At 34.5% G+C, this 19,380-nt stretch overlaps 1 protein-coding gene and 1 long non-coding RNA gene across 9 annotated transcripts in view; one reads left to right on the forward strand and one right to left on the reverse strand.

Moving 5' to 3' along the window:
* ATP10B (ATPase phospholipid transporting 10B (putative)) overlaps nt 1-19,380 on the reverse strand; it is a 239,451-nt gene that overhangs the window by 55,365 nt on the left and 164,706 nt on the right. The window lies entirely within an intron of this gene.
* The window catches only part of LOC140323540 (uncharacterized), a 32,239-nt gene continuing 14,154 nt past the window's right edge, over nt 1,296-19,380 (forward strand). For 2 of the 3 annotated variants that reach the window (XR_011919397.1, XR_011919395.1), the window contains exon 1: nt 1,296-1,379. This is a non-coding gene — a long non-coding RNA (uncharacterized lncRNA). Of the gene's footprint in view, nt 1,380-2,751; nt 2,822-19,380 lie in introns of all 3 variants that reach the window. The other variant, XR_011919396.1, reaches the window with a different exon arrangement.

Consider the following 19,380-nt stretch of genomic DNA (forward strand, 5'->3'; position numbering starts at 1 on the left):
ATATAAGTGGTTTGTTCTAGCATGTTGGCTTCTTTATTGGGGGAGACATCCTTGTAACCTTTTTTTGCCTTAGTTTGCACCTATTGTGATTAGTGAAATTTTAAAATTACCAAAATTCTGTAGCTTTAAGTAGAACCCATATTTTTGGAGAAAACTCCGCAATCCCCACCCTCTCCTAGGTAAATCACATTTTATTCACCTTGTAAGTTCTCTGAAGGCCTTCTGGTTGCAATGGCTACAAGCAAGTGAAATACTTTAACCCCAGTAAAACAATAGCTATCATTTAAAACACCCCTGCTATTTGTTCCTGTAGATAGTTTTTAAAATACTGCCTTTTTGAAGGACTAAGAATCCCCTACCAATATAAATGTTCACTTTATTTATATAAATCATATATATATATATATATATATATATATATATATATATATATATATATATATATACACACACATACATACAATGGCAAATGGCCTTTACCAGTAAATTTTATTCTTGCATATTTACATGTTGTAAATCACAGGATCCAGTATGGGGTTGGGCATCTTATCAGCTGTTGAGTTTGCATTGTACTTCCTTGTGATTTATTAAACTATTTATACTATACTGTATTGTCTATAAAGAACATTCACTGTGCAGTAGCCACTCTGTGATACAAGTCATTATTTTTTCTAACATATAGGGATTATTATGTTATATTAAGTGCATTGTAGTAATGTGAAGTGAACTGCACATGTTACTGCAATGCACAGAAACATAAAGTGCGATACAAAACATTGCAGTGCCATCCATTGTGGCCATGCCTGAGCCTGTGGCAGAAGGTTTTAGTCAATTGCAAGTCTGAAATGGCTCTTAATGGGAACCTGTGGCCAAAATTTTGGATATTCAAGTATTTGCATATTGCTACACGCGTGTCTCATACTATGAGGCTGGGTATTTCAGCATGTCTTGGATCCATTACCTCTCTAATTGTGCCTCATACAGCATTTTCTTTTGTACCTGTGACAACTGTGGAGATAAATTATCTTAAAGTGGACCTAAACCCAACATTTTTACTTTACATAAAAGGGCAGACAACCCTTTTATATAAAGTAAAAATAATCTTCTTTTCACCGTGGCAATCAAGACTGAATGGGAACGCAGAGCCACTCCTGGCATTTTCCTACACTGGGGGGAAAGAAATATTGATCTCATGCATGCACATTTCCCTTTTACAGCAGGCTATATCATGCGATTTTCCGCCTTCAGTAAAAGATCAGGTGACCTAGCAGGAGGAAGGAAGAAGGCTGGAGAATGCGGCGCCCAGTGTGGAAGGGGGAATTCCAGGACAGCGGATCAAGGAAAGCTGCAGCAAAATCAAGGGATCTGCGGAATTTAAGGTGTGATTTTTATTTTTCAGTTTAGTTCCTCTTTAGGGCTAACCATGCACAAATTCAAATACAAATGCAATTAAAGTTAAGTTCTCAGTGAACATATCTATTCATCTAAATTAGGGTTTTAAACCTACACTGATCACCATTGTAAGGGGTCTTTTTGGTGGTGATTGAAGAGTATTCTTTCAATCACCCTCAATTAAAGGAGGTATCTCTACACTGAGCACCAACATAACGTAAAACTTTTCTACTTAATGACTAGTGGTACTAAACATTCGAAATCTTACTTCCATTTAGTTTTTCTGCCTATTAGTATGTGTTTTATTTACAATAATTCAGGGTATATTGAACAAGGAAGTGGTATGAAAAAAATCTGCTGTGGGTGTCAAGTATTCTAGACATACCTTCTCTTATTTTTTTTTACAGTTTTTAACAGCTCATCGGTTATATTATGTTATTGTGGAATATGGACCTCAAAATTATTTCAAGGTTTCCTCAGGGTAAAAAAGGCAGATACAGATTGCCAGATAAAAAGTTATCCAGTATATTGCAAGGTGCAACCAGAAATTAGTAAAATAAAAAACAAACAGAGCAAAATAAGCACCATCTATATAATAAAATAATAAAATAAGCACTATCTATATACAGGAAGAGTGGAGTTCCAAATAAGGTAATGTAAATTTAGCTGCTAAAAGAAAGCACAGTTTTTTACTCGTTGTCACATGCCAACCTATAAAAAAAACTAAAAAATATTGCATTGCAGTTTCTTTTTTTTAATGGTGAAATATATTTTCTTTAAAAAGTTTCGGCAAGCAAATTGAAATGACTGACAACTATGCCTTTTTTATGCCAACACTATCAATATGACATAAGAAAATCCTCTATTATTTTTTTTCTGTGCTTATCAAATTGACATTTAACAGTGTGTCAGAAATAAAAAAGACACAATATGACTATTATCCAGAAGTGATGTAAAACACAAAGGGAAGCAGACAGCCTTGTCCAGGCATTTGCAGCCAGCAGCTAAGGCTTACGTGTATTTCGAATGTCATACTTAGAGAAGTGGGAGTGAACAGGAAGAAAAAGAAAAGACAATAACTAGGACATAAGGCCATTATATGCGAAAAGACAGGGAAACTAATATATATATATAGCAAAGAAACATGTATAAGGATATCTAGGGGAATAGGCAACATTGGCAGAACAAAGTCCTTTTTTTAAACTTTAATTACTATGTGACCATGGGGAAGTTGCATTTTTTTTTTAATAAAAAGTTCAATAACCCCTCATTTCATGTAATTGCTGTACCATGCTATAATAAAGAACAATGGCATGACTTGGTAAAAATTTAATCACTACTGATCTGCTTTCTTTTTAGCTTTGGTTTCCACAAAAGAAAAAGATTAATTTCAAGAGCACAGGGATGTAGAACCAGAACACAATTAAAGGTGAAACTTATATTTTAAATACAAACGAGCACAGTAATTAGAGTAAAGGTGCTGCTTACCTACATATAAAGCTGAAAGTCCCTGTTGTATTCTTCTTAAATCAGAATAATTTAAATATAAAATATATCAGGAAAAAACGGGGAAAATAAGACCTTAATCATAGCTGTGCCAGGTGGATAGTAACTAAATTTAGCTGCATACATTTTAAAGCTGGAAACCACAACTGATATCAAAAGTTGGATACCAGTTCCAAAGGGGAATGGTTCAAATTGTAGGGCTTTTGGGGTCTGCTTGGCACCCTCCATGCTTCATATTATTTTGGACATGGCATCCTAAGTAGTCTTTAAATTTAACTTTTACATGTAGGATAAATAAACAATTTTGTTGTTTTTAACATTACCCCCCTTCTCTTTCACCACATTTTATGAAAATTTTGAACACACCTTTTTCTGCTAGAAAATGTTTATAGCTGTCTTCATTGGAATTATGTTCAGCCACTTCCTGTTTAGTCCCGAGCCTGACAGATGGAAGTGAGGGGAAATCTCCCAAACAATGGCACACATAGGAATACATAGTTATCTGGTGTTCCAATGCTTCTAAATTCTACCCAGGCCTTCAAAAATTGCGGCTGGAGACGGTCTTTAAATACTGTTAGTTATCACCTGATGCTTTAAAATGTAACGATTACATGTAACTATGAAAGCTAACACCCTGGTATTTAACCCTTGGAAAGAATTGTAGCACAAACTTATTGACTTTTAATCATTGCATGACATCAGTACCTGTCACCTCTGTCATCAATAGGATTCTTATGTGCGCACATGAGATACTTGAAGAATTTCTCCTGAAGCGTGATAGTTGCCAAGTACATCTATTGCTATACATCTATGTTCCACACCCAAGCAAGTATTTATAATATTATAGTCATTATGTCTGACAAGCACATGGGTATACCGGTATTACACATGAAGGTCACGCTTCACAAGGATCATCAGAAACAGAAATGCCAGCCTATGGGTATTAGCCTACACAAACATTGCATGTTTAAGAAAATACAAACACATAAATGAAAACTGTACTACAAGTGTGGTTTACAAATTGGTGTATCATATCAATTAAAATTTTACCACAAAAATGTAATACAAGGCAGATTTATTTTCTTTAGATGTAGTAGCTGCATTAGTTTCTATTTGTTAGTCCGTTTATTCTCTTTCCTTTCATTATTTTCGGTGATCACAAATTTTGCTGCCGTTAGCTGTTTGCATGTTTTAGGTGTTTGTGTGAAACTACTGAAACCAAAAGATCAGCATTAAAGAGCTGTGGAAATATAATATTTATCCTGATTTAGGGTAATTTATCCGGCCTAACTGCTGTAAACAGCTCCTAAGAGATCGGAATTATTTCTGTTTAGGGTAAATATCCCAGTCTGGGGATTACTTGCTTCCTCCTGTTGCTAGAAATATTTCTCTATATCTAGGTGAGAGATGTTTTTTTACCTCGCTCACTGAAAGGGATAAATATCCTGGGACATCCTAAGAAGGGGATTCCAGCCATGGGAAGTGTTTAGGGGGGCCATATGTGGTTGGGCCTAACCTAGCCTTTGAGCTGGGCAAGTTACCCGAGGTCTAAATTATTACTTCTGCTAAAACAGGATCCTGCAGTTTATCTGTAACCAGAAACTGAAGTTTGAGCCACAACCTTTTCTCATACATGTCACAAACTTCCTCAGTGATAGTTAAGATGTTATAAAAACAGTATACTTTTCTAGATAAGAAAAAGTATGTGAAAGGCTAAAGACTTTACATAGGGTGAAGTCACACTTCGAAGCCATTCTGCTCTGCTAAACAGAACAATTTGATAAGAAAAAAAAAAGAAAAAAAACAAACAAAAAAATTGTACATTGTTTGGTAACGTACCAAAACTTTAAATATGCCTAAATCACTTTAATGATGGTAGTTTATGGAGGTTATAGTTTGCTGCGGTGGGACATTTTATCTATAACTGTAAAGCAATATGTCTGTTTATGGAAAAAGCTTGTTGGATGGCTTATAAATCCCTGACACTTGTTCTACAGAGAATACATTGTAGAAAAGGTACAATGGAACTCACGTACCATAAATTTTACACAACACTAAAGGCACCGGCCATACCAACAAAACATGGCCACTACCTAGTGTACATTTAAGAGCTGAACTATTGGTAGATATAGGATGATGGTTAGACTGTAGAGACAAAATGAAAAGGGATAGCAACAGAATATCTGCTCAGATCTGAAAATATTTCAGAAAAAAATCTGAAATGACATTTTGGATGAAACCATCCATGTAAGCAGTAGAAAACTAGCTTGTGCTATACATATTTGCAGTATGGCCTTTAGTTTGTATATCTTATCATTTTTATAACACTTGCTACCTTAATTGCATACATATTTTATGAACAATGATAATCTAATCTTGCTGCCCTACAAATATTACCCTGTTAATATAATTCTTTATAAGGGAGCAAATTAAATATTGAAAATGCATTTTAAATATTTACATTTTTTGCCAGTAATATTATTTGAACTAGGAACACTTATTTCCAGGAGTTGTCATGTATTAATACAAATACTTGTTTCATAATGCAGAGGAAAAATGAAAATACTACCCAAGAAAAAAATCACCAAGGCCAATTATCTTGAAAAATGGATGAATGCCTGACATCATTGTCTGTGACATTGGTGTTCTTGCAATTTGCAAAACATAGATGTTTTTTGTAACAAATTCTTCAAGAGAACATTTCCTTATTATATATAGCAACAGATTAGGGAACAAATTAGCAAACCCAGCTGGTGTAGTACTAATAAAATAGTAGCATGGAGTAAAAGTGAAGAGCAGATTTACAGGTTGAAGAAGGGTCGGCAGTCAAACAAGGTTTGAAGGAACATATGCACTATTGCTCTTTAAAACCTTTTACCCAGTTTGTGTTTACTGGCTGTAAACAAGGAAACAAGGCTACATGACCATACATGTAGAGTTTTCCTTATCTGGAAACAATACCATAATCATATACCCTGCACATGTGTCAAACGTCTCCAAAAAGTGGAACTCCACAAACAAGTCATTGGTACGTTTTATAAATGTTTGCAGAAAAAAAAAAGATTCAACCTACATCTGCTCTTTTGCTTTCCACATTTTTAAATATAGAATATGCAAAGCCAAACTTTTGTAACACTAACCAGAGCAATTTTCTCTTTAAACAATTTTTACAGGAGCAGATGACCCCACTGGAAGCTTTTTTTAACCACTTGCTTTGGCAAATGTCTAAGTGGGGAATTCTTCCCAGTCAAAGAAATTGGCATTGTATATACTACTATGCATACTATATAGTGACAATATATATATACTACATAGTGACAATGGTCACCAGAACAAATAGAACGGATGCTTTTCTTTATTCAAGACCACTGTAATAAAAACTTAAAGGTTCCAATACATCTCTAATTCATGAAAAACATTTTAAATGCTTTAATGTTCTTGCTATATATAGACTTTAAAGAAATATAATAATGTTGTGTACAATTTTTTTTATCTTCAATTTTTCTACCCCCAAAAGTTAAAAGTCATAAATTATTGTGACATCGATGATGAAAAATGTGATTTTTTTCCTGACTCTTCTTCTTTGGACAACTTGTTTGGGCAGTGTAGTATGACCCCCACTCATGTAAATAGGTTTTATTCATCCATGCACCGAGCCATGACTTGACTTGAAGTACTAAATAAGAAACTTTAATTGCAAAACAGAAATAGTATATCTTCTGCAACAAAAAGCCGTCCTGCTTGCAATATATAAAGGTAAAGCACATAACCTCTATGGAAATGGGGGACTAAAATAAGGTTTTAAAGGAATACCACCATGAAGGTGAACAGAATGTTAAAAGCACTTACCCATATCTGCTTTAAACATTAGTCATGCAAAAAAATATTCAACTATTTCAACTATTACAGCTTGAGGAGGTTCAAGTATACCTTGACTCTCTTAAAAACACCTGTGATGGGTTATGAAATTCAGTTCTAAAAAAGTAAATTCATTCCTGAAGATAAAGAAAAAACTAACAGGCTTTGTTAAAATAAAAAAAAAAAAAACTAACGAGTTCCCAATGATTAATAAAACTATGTATAATTTAGCAGTCCAGTGCTCAGTGGACTAAACGTTTTGACATTTTATTTTTAGAAGTACTCTAACTTAATCAGAAACCAGGACAATTCATTAATCTACATCACACACTGTCTGTATCACATTATGTATATACCTTTCATATTTTATCCACTGAGATTATATTTCACTCCTCTGTTATTTCAGTGCAGAAAAAAATCATGCTTGTGCTTTAATTAAGTCTAGTGAGACTTTCTCCAAGTGTTTAAAATTGGGATTACATTTTTATTTCTGGAACATCAATCCTAATGATATTTCTCACATCTATATAATCACTGCCGTTATGCAAATCCATTTATATTTTATAACATGATATTTACAAGTAGCAATTAGGGATTAGGACAGGGTACCCAGGAATAACAGAAAAAAAGGATAATGTAATGGCTGGTGTAGAAGTCATAGTATATTACTAGGGATACAAAACTGTTTTTGTTTTTTAGTAATATTCAACAATGATTTTTATATTTTCAGGTTCTATTGAGTAATTATCTAATTATTTGCCAGATAGACATATGTATATAATTAGGCAACTGAAAATATGTGAACTGTGAGTCTTCTGATTTGATAGTCATTAATCATAAGAAAACAATGATAACAGCATCTATTTTGGATTTATTTTCTGCAACATCTTTGGAGTAATCATTTACATATTTTTATTAACCATTACAATAAAAAGCAGAAGATGAGAGGCCAGTCAGCCACACTTCAACCTCTGGAGGAACCCAATGGTTCCACTAAACCCTAGTTGAGAATGGGTGGTTTAGGTGGAGTATGATGGCAAGTCTCACTTTTGCTCTTAAGGATTCATTTCATAGTTCCTAGTTTTGTTTTGAACCTTGACCAGAATTAATTTGTATGTTTACCACTCCTGGGGTGTGCACTCCTTTTTTATTGCATTCTTCATAACATGAAAGAAATGTAAAAATAATAAATTATAAATGTAATAAATGAAATAGTGAAAATAGAGCAGCATTGTAAGAGGTATATTCTGGGAATTTGGGTATAACAATATCACAGAGGGATAGAGGAAACCATTAAATGGTTTTAACATTTAAGAATCTACAAAAAACTGAAATATTTTTGGGAGGACTCTTTTTGTCCAATAACCCTTTAGGAGTCTGTTTAGAAAAAAAAACAAAAAAAAAAAAAACTTGATTTATACATGTCTATCTGGCAAATTCCCTGCTACATTTTTAACAATGACAACATTTTAGCATATTTGGGATATGACCATATTACTAACAGACACCTACATCGTAAACATATTCCTTTGTACAGCTGCTGTCAGAAGAAGAAAACGTATACAATATTAAATAAAAGGCATAGGATTTGGGGAGGGCTAAATTCTTATTGGTTGCTGGGGACGGCTGTAAATGCTAAGTATGCTTTGCTGAGTCCTGGGAATACTCTTTTGGTTCCCAGATGTGCTATATTTTTTAACGCATGCTAAAAATAAGTGCTGTTTTGAGAAATTATTCCTGAAAATAGGATTTTCCAGGTAAAAATAATATATTTTTTTAAAGTAAATGAGCCTACTCATCCTTGGTGGCTGCATCAGTTGCTTTCTTTTGTGTATGTCTTTGTCCTAAAGATAGTGTCCTTGTCCCTTATACTGAACTTCTGAAACTGAAATCTCAAACAATGTTATACCCAAGAGTTTCCTGACCTTTTTACTTTGGGGGAACCCTTGAAATAACTTTTAGGTCTTTAGGGAACTGCTTTAATAATTACTATATCCCCAGCTCACAGTACATTATAGTGGTGGTCAGTTGAAGGAATGTCACCCTTAGAGATAGCCATAAAGATCCTTGGTGTCAGTTAAAGTTACCTGAGAAGCACAAATGGTTCATTGCTAAAGGAACCCCTAGCAACTTTCCAAGCTTTATTTGGTGAATTGCACAACCCCTCATTTCTATCTTATAGATAAAAATAAGAAGCAACTAATGTATATACAACATCTTGTTATATCCTAAGGCAAAAATCACTTTAGTCATCACCCATCACCCTTCAGCATATAGGGCTGCTGACATCAGAGGCTGGCATTTTAAACTGACAAACACCGAGCATTTCTTAATCCTAGTTTGTAAGTTAGTCTAAACAGAGGGCTAACAAAGCACCCTGAATACAATCTGGGAATGTTGATTATGGATCCTAATAAATTACTGGTTATAGCTTTAAACAAACATTAACATGCTTATAGAAAGCTCAAGCTCTGATGAAGCCTGCCTAAATAAGCCAGAAACTCCAAATCCAGCATTTTATTATTTTTTTAATGCATCAGAAATAGTTAATATTTCTGCCTGGGACCCCCTACAGACCTCGGTACAAAAAAATAGAAAGGAATTCCTTTCTGGCTATATACATTTCTTGATGCCAAATTGCATAAACACCAAAATTCAGCAACATATTTAACATTTAGGCCTCATAGTTCCATATTTTATATTACAATCCAATCCCATGTTTTGCTGAGACAGCCCTGTAAGCATACGCAAAATGAAAATCTCAGGAAACAATATAAGGCTCCTGGAAAGCAGACGTGTCTCTTTAACATTTATTAAATTGTCAATTCTACACATGTCATCTGACAAGAATAGGCAGGGAGTATTTGTAGATCAGGAATGGTTTTCAGATGTGATTTATATCTTATGGTTAACAGAGCTACCATAAGTGGTTTTGATGCATTGCAGGGAGTTGAAAAGGAGACATGTTCATCCCAGGTAATAGGGCAGCTTATTTTTTTGTTACAAGGAGAGAACTATTCCTCTAGCTATTCCCAATCTCCTAGAACATTCCTATATTTTATCAATTGGGCAATCTTCATAAAATTTCAGAAAAAGGCTTCCTAACATTTACGTTTTTGGGAAAAACTTTGTCAAAAATGTACATGTTTAATGTATATTGTAATATAAAAACATCAGTTTTGAAAATGGACTATTGGTATATACAATTTTGACTAAGTAATAGTAAAGTATAGTAACTAGCTTTTTTAAACAACAAAGGTACCCTATTTATTTGCTGACCTTCTCTTAGAAATGTGGATTCACTGGCTGTAGTTGCCATTATTCTTGACTCTTATTTAAATTGCTAGTTCTTTGGCTATGAGGGCTGTGCAGATGTACAATCACCAATAAACTCTTTTGGGATAGGCTTGGACAATGAGTACTAGAGCAAAAATTGCATATACGCACCCAGAATCAGCTTTAAAGCATGAGGGTCAGCATGACAGACAGCCAAGTAGCAATTGCTGAATGAAGAACGAGAAATGGCAGCCTCTAAGTTTCTGTTCATAAAAAAAAATCTAAGAAAGTATTGTATGTATTCTAAAAAAATATAGCTCCTAAAATGCTTATATTACATCTCTATGAATGCGTTTTATTTATCATGCATTGTAACGTAAACTACTGTAGTTTCACCAGAATAAATTGGAGAAAATCACAACTGAGCAGTCGGGCAGTCAATTCTAGGAAGAATTCTTAGGAGCATAAATCAGTCTCATTTCACCACAGCCCCATTATTAAGATGGCCAGGCCAGATCAGGTCCCAGTCTAAAATTATTACTCATTCGGGAAATATTTTTTTAAGTGTACCTGAACTTAAAAAATAATGTATAGGTGAGCTCCCCTCAAACACTTTCTGTTTATACATTTTAAGATGTTTTCAGTTATGTGAAGTTAATATTGTTAACAGATTATATTAAAGAATAAAAGTAATGCTTTGGAGTCAGGAAAAAATGTGTTTGATTCATGAGCTATGCAGGAAGTTTTATTTTTTTTAAATGCACAGAGTGTACAGAATCCCAGCCACCATAAAACAGAACACATGAGACAATATTACATTCTGCAGATGCACTGATATTGTTCATTAATAAAACAATTTGATATGCTAAATGAATTTGGACTACAAGGACATTTTAGGTTATATTTATGAATGTGCAAAGAATATCTATTCATACAAATCAAAATAAAATAAAGTTGGGAGTCAGCAATGTTATGACTAATTTACTAAACCAAATAAAAATTCCTTTGCAAGGGCAAATGGCATATATTAATTTATTAAATCAACCCCCAAGTTATTTGGGCATACAGAACAAAACAAAGATCAAAGTGAAGCAAATCTTTCAGTTCATGTTTGCTTTAAGAATCTGAACCTTGCAATGGTATATGTGTTTGGTATTACACTATACTAAAGATTACCCTTCGTAAGAAGATACACATTTCTATAAGCTTCTCAAGAAGATTGCTTAAGTCGGTTCTTTATGACTATGTTGTCTGATACTTGCCTATAGTGGATTCTGCTTTATATACTGCTTATAAACAAGATAACAAATTTGTGACGTAATACACATACACAGATATACTAATAATACTGTGTGTGTGTATCACAGAACATATCTACCCAAAATCCAACCAAATGTAAGCAACATGCCTGTAAATATACTAAAATTTTAGTTTTTTAACCACTAAGTTGTATCGATGTACATTTTAAATGTACAAAGCATTACCAAAAACACCTTTCCCTTTGCATCATATTACATTTTTAAAAAGCATGTTGTATTTGAATGTAAATTATTTATGATACACAGCGCAAACTAAATATCTGTTGGGATTAACATTTACTTTAAATACTAATCCACAAATTCTTAACTACAAAAGAAAATATTTACCCCTATAAACATATAAACAACAATAAAAAAAACACAAACAAGGTTTAAGTATGAAAATGTTGTGGTGGGCCAACAGGTTCTCTTGGGGTATTATTGTATTACTAGTGTCAGGGGTGGCAGGTGTTTGTTGAAGCCTTTGTGACAAAGCCTTTGTAGGCTAATCCAAGCTTTTTATTAGAGTCCTTGACATGGACATTCCTGTCATCATTCAGAAAGATTACCATGATTAATACGAATGAGCAGCTCTCACCTAGAAACTCGGGACATTTAAAGTAACTGCAAGTGTTATCTGTTTTGGACATCTACAACTTACACATTAATTTAATTTGTGATGAAAATGCTAGGCATACACATTTTCTCTAGAGGTTGATTTAATGAACCATAATGAAATAATTCCTTTTAGAAACTTTGGTAAAAGTATTCAATGTAGTATCCACTTGTTCATTAAACAATTTATATTGCTATCTCTGTATATGATTGTTAACCAGCTGGTTAAAATAGGAAAAAAAAATTCTGCCAAAGTATTGATCAAAAATGTTTGAGCAAAAGCAATTTTTTGGACATTTTGTTGACGATCAAAAACATTGCAAAAGTTGAACCTGAATTATCTACTGTTAAAATGTGACCATAAGGAAACTATACACATATATATTAGGTTTAATATTTCCAATAGTTTTTTACTTCTGCTGGCAGATTGACTTGTTAGCAAAACCTGTGAACAACTCTGTAATATGTAATAAACTTATTGCATACTTATGTAGCCCAAAGTGGGTAAGAATCTTCTCCAGGGCTAAATATTTAGGAATGTGGCATAGGACACTGAATAATAACCATACTCAACTGAGCATAGGATAATTGAAAAAGGATTATTTATAGATAACAGTTATACAGAGAAGAATCACTTACTGAACATTATGGTAAATCCATCCATGAGTCACTACCATATTAAAAACACAAGCATAAAAATATCCAGGCTTTTTACAGGGAATACAAAGGGCCCCTATGCAGCTAGGCAGAATGACCTTATATTTTTACCTTGCACATAAAAATCAATGTACAGTCACAATAGAAAAACTAAAAAAAAAATTGAATAAAAAACAAATACCATACAAAATTATTTCTTACACATTGTTAAATTGTTGTAACTTTTAGATCTCTTTACTAAAAAAAAAAAGGTGAAGCTGTCACTATGGAGAAAAGTTAAGGCTATGCGTCTTTGGACATCCAGGAACATAGTACCGTCTAGACACCACACGGCAGACCTCAAATCACCTGTAATTTCATTTAATGGCCAGAGTATTAGTGGTAAATCCCACTAGTCTTGTCACTTACTATATTAAAAGCTGTACTGAGAAAATGTGAAAAAATGGTGTTCTGCGAAAAGCATAATAACCAGTTTGCCTCAAGTCATACTAAGATTTGCAGCTTGAAACGTGGGAAAGCCAAAATGTTTCCACAAGTTCTTATCAAATTTGTTGTTTATTTTTCCAAAACAGTTTCTCTGTAAAGAAACATTTTTCATTTATATATCAGAGCTGTGAAGTGTGATGGCAATATATAGAAATGTATTGTTTAATATAAACACTTTTGTAGACAGGATAAGGTTGACCACATACCATATTTTATTTGCAGGTTCTGGTTTCCAGACAATTTAACTATTATGCTTGTCAATTGCCAAAAGCCAAGACACACTATCAAAAAGAGTTTTATGAACAGGAATTATTATTTAAAAAAAAATGAATTCCAAGTAAACAGGTAAATACACAGTTAAATAAATTATTGAACCCATGCACATTTTACCTATAAGTTTAGTTGAAGTGATTGGCTGTTCCTTATATCACACCAATATGTAGGAAAATGGAAAATACTAAAGTAAGTGATGGGTAAAGTTTAACAGTATGATTTGCTGAAGATATGAAAAGCCACATTCATTTAAGAACTGTCAAACAATCTGGCCAAGTGTAGACATTTTAGGACAGCGCATGTTTTCATGGTGCATAGACCTGCCACTGGACAAAAAATTAAAGAGGAAGTACACCCAAAGCAAAGAAAATACACTTACCTTCACTCCCACAGAGCAGTCCTTCCATCCGAAGGGTTCTTCCATTGGGTCCCAGCATCCGTCTTCAGGTCGGCGCGCTAGGCACTGCTATCTTCTCTCTGTTCTTCCGGGTTTTTCTTCCAACACAGGCACGCGAATGGGTGACGTGGATGGGAAAAAAACTTGCTGATCTCACTACGAATGCGTGAGATCTGAAATTTCTTTCTCTTTTGAGATGCATGGGCATGCACAGAAGGAGCAGCCAAGAGCCTCCTGTGACGTAGGTATCCCGGGGGGCCTCTGCGCTCCCATTCATTCTAGGGTAAGGTGCTGCACCATTTTGTTTTTAAACACTAACAGAATTTTTACCTTACATAAAAAGGTTGTCGTTGTCCAAGTGAAAATTCTGAGTTTAGGTATGCTTTAAGCTTAGGTGTTAAGTCTAATATTGCTCTTTACAGAGAAATAATTTATAGGAACACATAGGACAAGCCAGGGTATACTTTTACGATTACTTTTATGTTTACTGTATACAGTTCAAATATATTCTGCAATAGTACTATTCTGCAAAAACTCCTTTGCTAGACAGGCATTATACCAATTCAAAATACAAAATATTTGAGACTGGAGAAAAATACGAAGAACCTTTGTTTTAGATCCCACAATCTAACAAGTAAAAAGAAAATAAAGCCCAAGTTATATATAAAATATTCATATATAAAATCCTGAAGCAGCAGTAGAAGTTGACAGCAGATGTCAGAGGAGTGAAAGGATTGTATATACAGGGCAAAAGGGGAACTAGCATTCTTTCCTCTTCTGCAGAACCTTCATTGTTTTTTTACTTATGCTCTGGTTAAGTTACAGCAGGAAGGACTTCTTTGCTTTCATTTGTTTTGCATTCGTCATTGCAGTGTAGTACCTGCAAACCGCTATACTTTAGCTTTTTCAAACATATAAAGGTGAACTAATGTACTCATAGTTCTTGTCGATTACAATCCCGTTCAATTTTTGTAAGAACCCTTGTTTTTTCATAATCAAGCTAATTCCTGCCGCCCGATACTTGTTCACACTGAGTAACAACATGCCTAAAGTTAGGTCCTAAAGAGTCATCAAGACATCACACCCTCTGTAAAGGTAGGCCTGGAACCATGGGAAAGATGAGAACATAGGTATAGGGTCTATATTACTAGGTGCAATGACTGTGAATAAGGCAGGTGAGTAGGTTTAGGAAAGGTTAAGAAATGTTAATGGGGAGGAAGTGTGGGAGAAGGAAATAAGGCCAGAAGTGAGGTAGCTGAAGAAGAGTGAGCTTACCACCCAGCTGGACCTTATTTGGAAAAATAGGGCCTTGGTTCCATCTCTAGGTGGGAATTCAGGTGGATGAGGTCTGCTGTTCAAGGTCCTTGAAAGTTTTTGCTAGTGAAGTTGAGGGGGTCATTAAATGGTGGTGACCCAAGACCTTATGCTCCTGGTGGGGTTGCGGGTAATTCATGTTGTTGCAGAGGCAGTGCAGTGTGGCTAAAAGCAAAATCCAGGTTGTCGCAAGTCCTGCAATTTTATTTAGGGTACCTTAATATAGTATTCAATTCAAGCTATGGTAATGGTCTTCATGATTTTTCTGTTGCTATGACTATTTTATGTTCAGATATGTTATTTATAATAAATGGCAGTTTTGGCCATGTTGATCCATAGTTGATGTGTTGTTACCACTATTTTTATTGGTAGGTGGGAGAATTAGAATCTCTTTGAGGTCTTTATAGTTCTCTGTGCTTGGTGCCCCATGTTTCCATATTCTTTCCTGCTGTGATGAGGTTATTGGTTTTTCTGTTTACTTAGTTTTTATATGCTGTATGCTACTGAATCATTACAGTCAAGGGATATGAAATTTCAGATTAAACCAGCTGCATTACAAACAGGCTACATATGTGGAGTAACAACGCAGTTAGGAAGGGTTTAAATGTTACATAGAGCTAAAAATACAATTATGACCACAGAAGTATATAGGCTTAGTGTTCACTTGTTACAGAAGTTATGTATCCTTTAAACGGTAAAGATCCACATCACTAAATAGCACTGAGTCAAGTCATTCAGCCTCTTATTTTAGTGACATATTCATCCAACAATGAACTAACCTTGATGACATTATTTTAAAAGAATTGAGAAGCTGACAAATAAGCAATTAAAACCTATTAACTAATTTGCATTAATCATTTCTTATTCCACTTACAAAACACATGTGTAAAAAGTAAGGTAAATGTGCCTAGAGGAATAACCGAAATACTGTAATTATTTCTTTGTTCATAAATTAATTTGAATCTCATGGGCCTTTTCTGTTTTGGCTTATAGTGTATTTATGGTACACTAGAGTAGGGATAATTTCCACAGATGGGCCAGTTATTGCTAGACCTAAGAAGACAAAAAACACAACCCTCTAATTTTACAACCACTTTCAGTCAATGTCATTGGCCCCTACTAGATGTAGCCCCTACTAAAATAATAGGGGTGTAAAACAGCTGGAGACCCCAACTGCTGTAAACGGTGTGTAGATTGTTGACCTAGTCTAGTCTTGAATATGTGGGTGTTTATAAAAAGTGTCTTTGTACCAGTTTTATGGTGGTTGTCCCCACTACCTGGCACAACAGGATTTTGAAATTAGGGTTGCTTGGGAATTTTGTCATTTTGCATAGAATATGAAAGATATAAAATCCTGTAAACTATTTATTATATGTTGGTAATCCCATTGGGATTGAGATTTATTTCCTGTTATCTAGGACAAAACAGGAAGTGTAAATAAATTTTGAAAATGAGGTGCCCTCTTCTACAATGGTCACCCAAACAAGTATCTTCATTTAAAGATACCACCTCCAGTCCTATATCGGTGACAACTGTACATTTTTGGATTGTTCATTTTTTTCCTCAGTAATTGGGATTATTAAAATTAACACAAATTGAAAACTTCCCAAAAACCTTAGAGAAGATTTTACCCTTCCTTATACAATCCAGACCTAGGGAAAAAAGTTTGGATATGCACACAGTTTAACCCATAGGTAGCTAAAAGTTTGTTCATGTACTAGATCAAGTTTCTCAACCAGGGTTATATGGAACCCTCATGTTCCTCCAGAGATTGTTGGGGGTCCCTTCAGCAATGAGCAAATTGTGACTCTTAGGTCAGATTAACAGGTACCAATGATGAAGGGTGGCAGTGTTCCCACTCACCATCACAATGTACTGTGAGCCATGGATATGGTAATTTTAACAGGTTCCCTGAGGACCTGAAAGATTTTTCAAGGGGTTTCTCATGTTAAAATGTGAAACAATGTGCTAGAGGATTATCGCCTAAGGATAGTGATCATCTTGGGAGAAAATAATCTGCCATGGGAATCACTAAATGAACGAATAGGGGAGATTCTGCTCATCTTCTAAGGCCAAGGACATATCAGGGTGCCCCCATATTGTCCTCCCCTTCTCTCTATAGATGTGAGTTGAGATGTGTATACAGCGCTTATTCATTTTAGTGTTGCTGGAAACCATCAAAGATTTTTTTCAGCTACAAACTTTTTTCATCTGCAGGCAAACTTGAGAGTCAGTGTTGCAAAGAACAATCAAAATTATTTATTTAGTACTTCCACTTTAACAATAGAAAAAAATAACAACTTTAGTATGAATAATTTCTATAAGCAATGCAAACATGTCTGAGAACTGTGTGAGAGGCCCAGCATATAGGTATCTATGCTAATGACTTCTGTCCAGGTTAACAGACTTTACAGAGGAACTTTGACGCACTGGACTGAGGTTTGCAGTAATAAGTTAGAAGAAAATCAAGGTGTTATATTTTTGGAGCTGTGTGCACTGACATACTTCACATATTTCTAAGTGTATAATGCTGTGTCAAACAAGACTGTTTAGTTACTGCATGCGCCGGAATGACTTGTCCACAAGTTCATGTGTTTAAAGTTATGTGTCATTTAGCAACAAGTTGCCAGACAGACCTCAGGAGCTAATTAATACAAATCCAAAGCCAACTTCTTAGTCAAGCAATTTCTGTGCTATTTTTAACAACCAAAAGAATGTGAAATTCGAGTTTGATTGTTTTTTTTTTAAGTTATAACAAAATGATATTATTTAGATCAAATGTAACTTTATTGTTTTTTTCCTGCTAATTGTAAAATTTTAAGACGAGGCATCACAATATATCAGTCATATATCCACAAAAGAAAAAAAATATGGCAAAGCCATTTCATGTAATGACCCTCTAAACACCACAACAGAACAGTTGTAAGTGCCTTCAGCGCATTTATGATTTATGATAACACAATGTTGCTACCGTGCCGTCATCATTCACAAAGCATTAGCAAGCTGTTAAGACCACGTTAACACTTTGAAAGGGTTTACATGTAAAGGAATAAATGTATAGTGATAGCTATGAGCTATGTGATATTTTTAGGAAAAGTGACAGTTTTGATAATTAAGTATGGAATGAGTGAAAAAAGACAACGGTAATGCAGACACAAATCTTATATCATGAATCATTTCACAGAAATCCAAAATCACATTTCTAGATTTACATTTTTTGCTGACAATTTTTTAAATTTAGTTAGATTAGGGCTTTTACTTTAGGATGAACACATGATACTTGATATCAGCACATAGCATAACCTGTGTGGACCAGACGGTCCCTTTCTCCGAACTTTTAAATCTGCCTGAAAATGTACCCTCTTTGAAACCTATATAACCCTTCTAGGGTTTTGATCCTATTTATCAACTGGCTACAGCTCACTATATCATTGCTTGTGTTTTTCTGACACAACTGATAGACATCAGAAAAAGTAACAAGAGCGACAAAATCAAGGAAAAGGTTTCAGCACTTACACTAAAAATTACAGATAAAAACCAAAAATGTGACACCAACACCAGGAAACATGGCTTTTAAAACTAAAGCAAGGGTTACAGAAGGATCATTGAAATGATGCTGAAATTGGGCCTATATCATACTTATATAAAAGGACCATGCAAGGCCCAAACGATGCAACAGATTGGATATTTTGTTTCTACCATTAGACCATCTAGTGATTTCCATCATAGAAATAAGCAGTTCTAAACATCAGAAGCCATCTCTCTAATAATGAACTAACCATCCTTTTGGTTTTGAATGGATTACGAGGGTTAAAAATTAATAGTTTTTGTTGTCTTGTTGGGGAGATTTCCTGTCTAGGAGATGCCATCAAGAAGTAAGATAAAATCAAATGAAGTAAAACTTGCCCTTGGACAAATGACAGCAGGCCAGATGGGCCAACTGGAACATTTTTTCTTAAATTTTGTTCTGTACCAACTGTAACATTTGAGATCTCCCATCACTTTTTGTGCCATGAAAGGGGACATCAGGACGAATAGTAGAAAGCAAATCTATACAAAAGCAAGAAAAACTTTACCCTTCCTTACTCTACTAAAAAAAGACTAAAGGAAGTACACATTACGAGAATTTTCCTGATTTTCTGGTTGTATAACAAGTGACAAAGGCACACTATGGCTAAAAAAAGGACTGATAACCATCTAGATTTACAAAGGCAACAAAGACAGTTTGGAAGGTACAGTAAAAGAGAACTGGTATGTAATTTGCATATAGTCAATAGACCCAGTCTAAACTGACAAACTGGTATCTAT

The sequence above is a fragment of the Pyxicephalus adspersus genome, chromosome 2 (genome assembly GCF_032062135.1).
Source record: "Pyxicephalus adspersus chromosome 2, UCB_Pads_2.0, whole genome shotgun sequence".
NCBI classification, from domain to species: domain Eukaryota; kingdom Metazoa; phylum Chordata; class Amphibia; order Anura; family Pyxicephalidae; genus Pyxicephalus; species Pyxicephalus adspersus.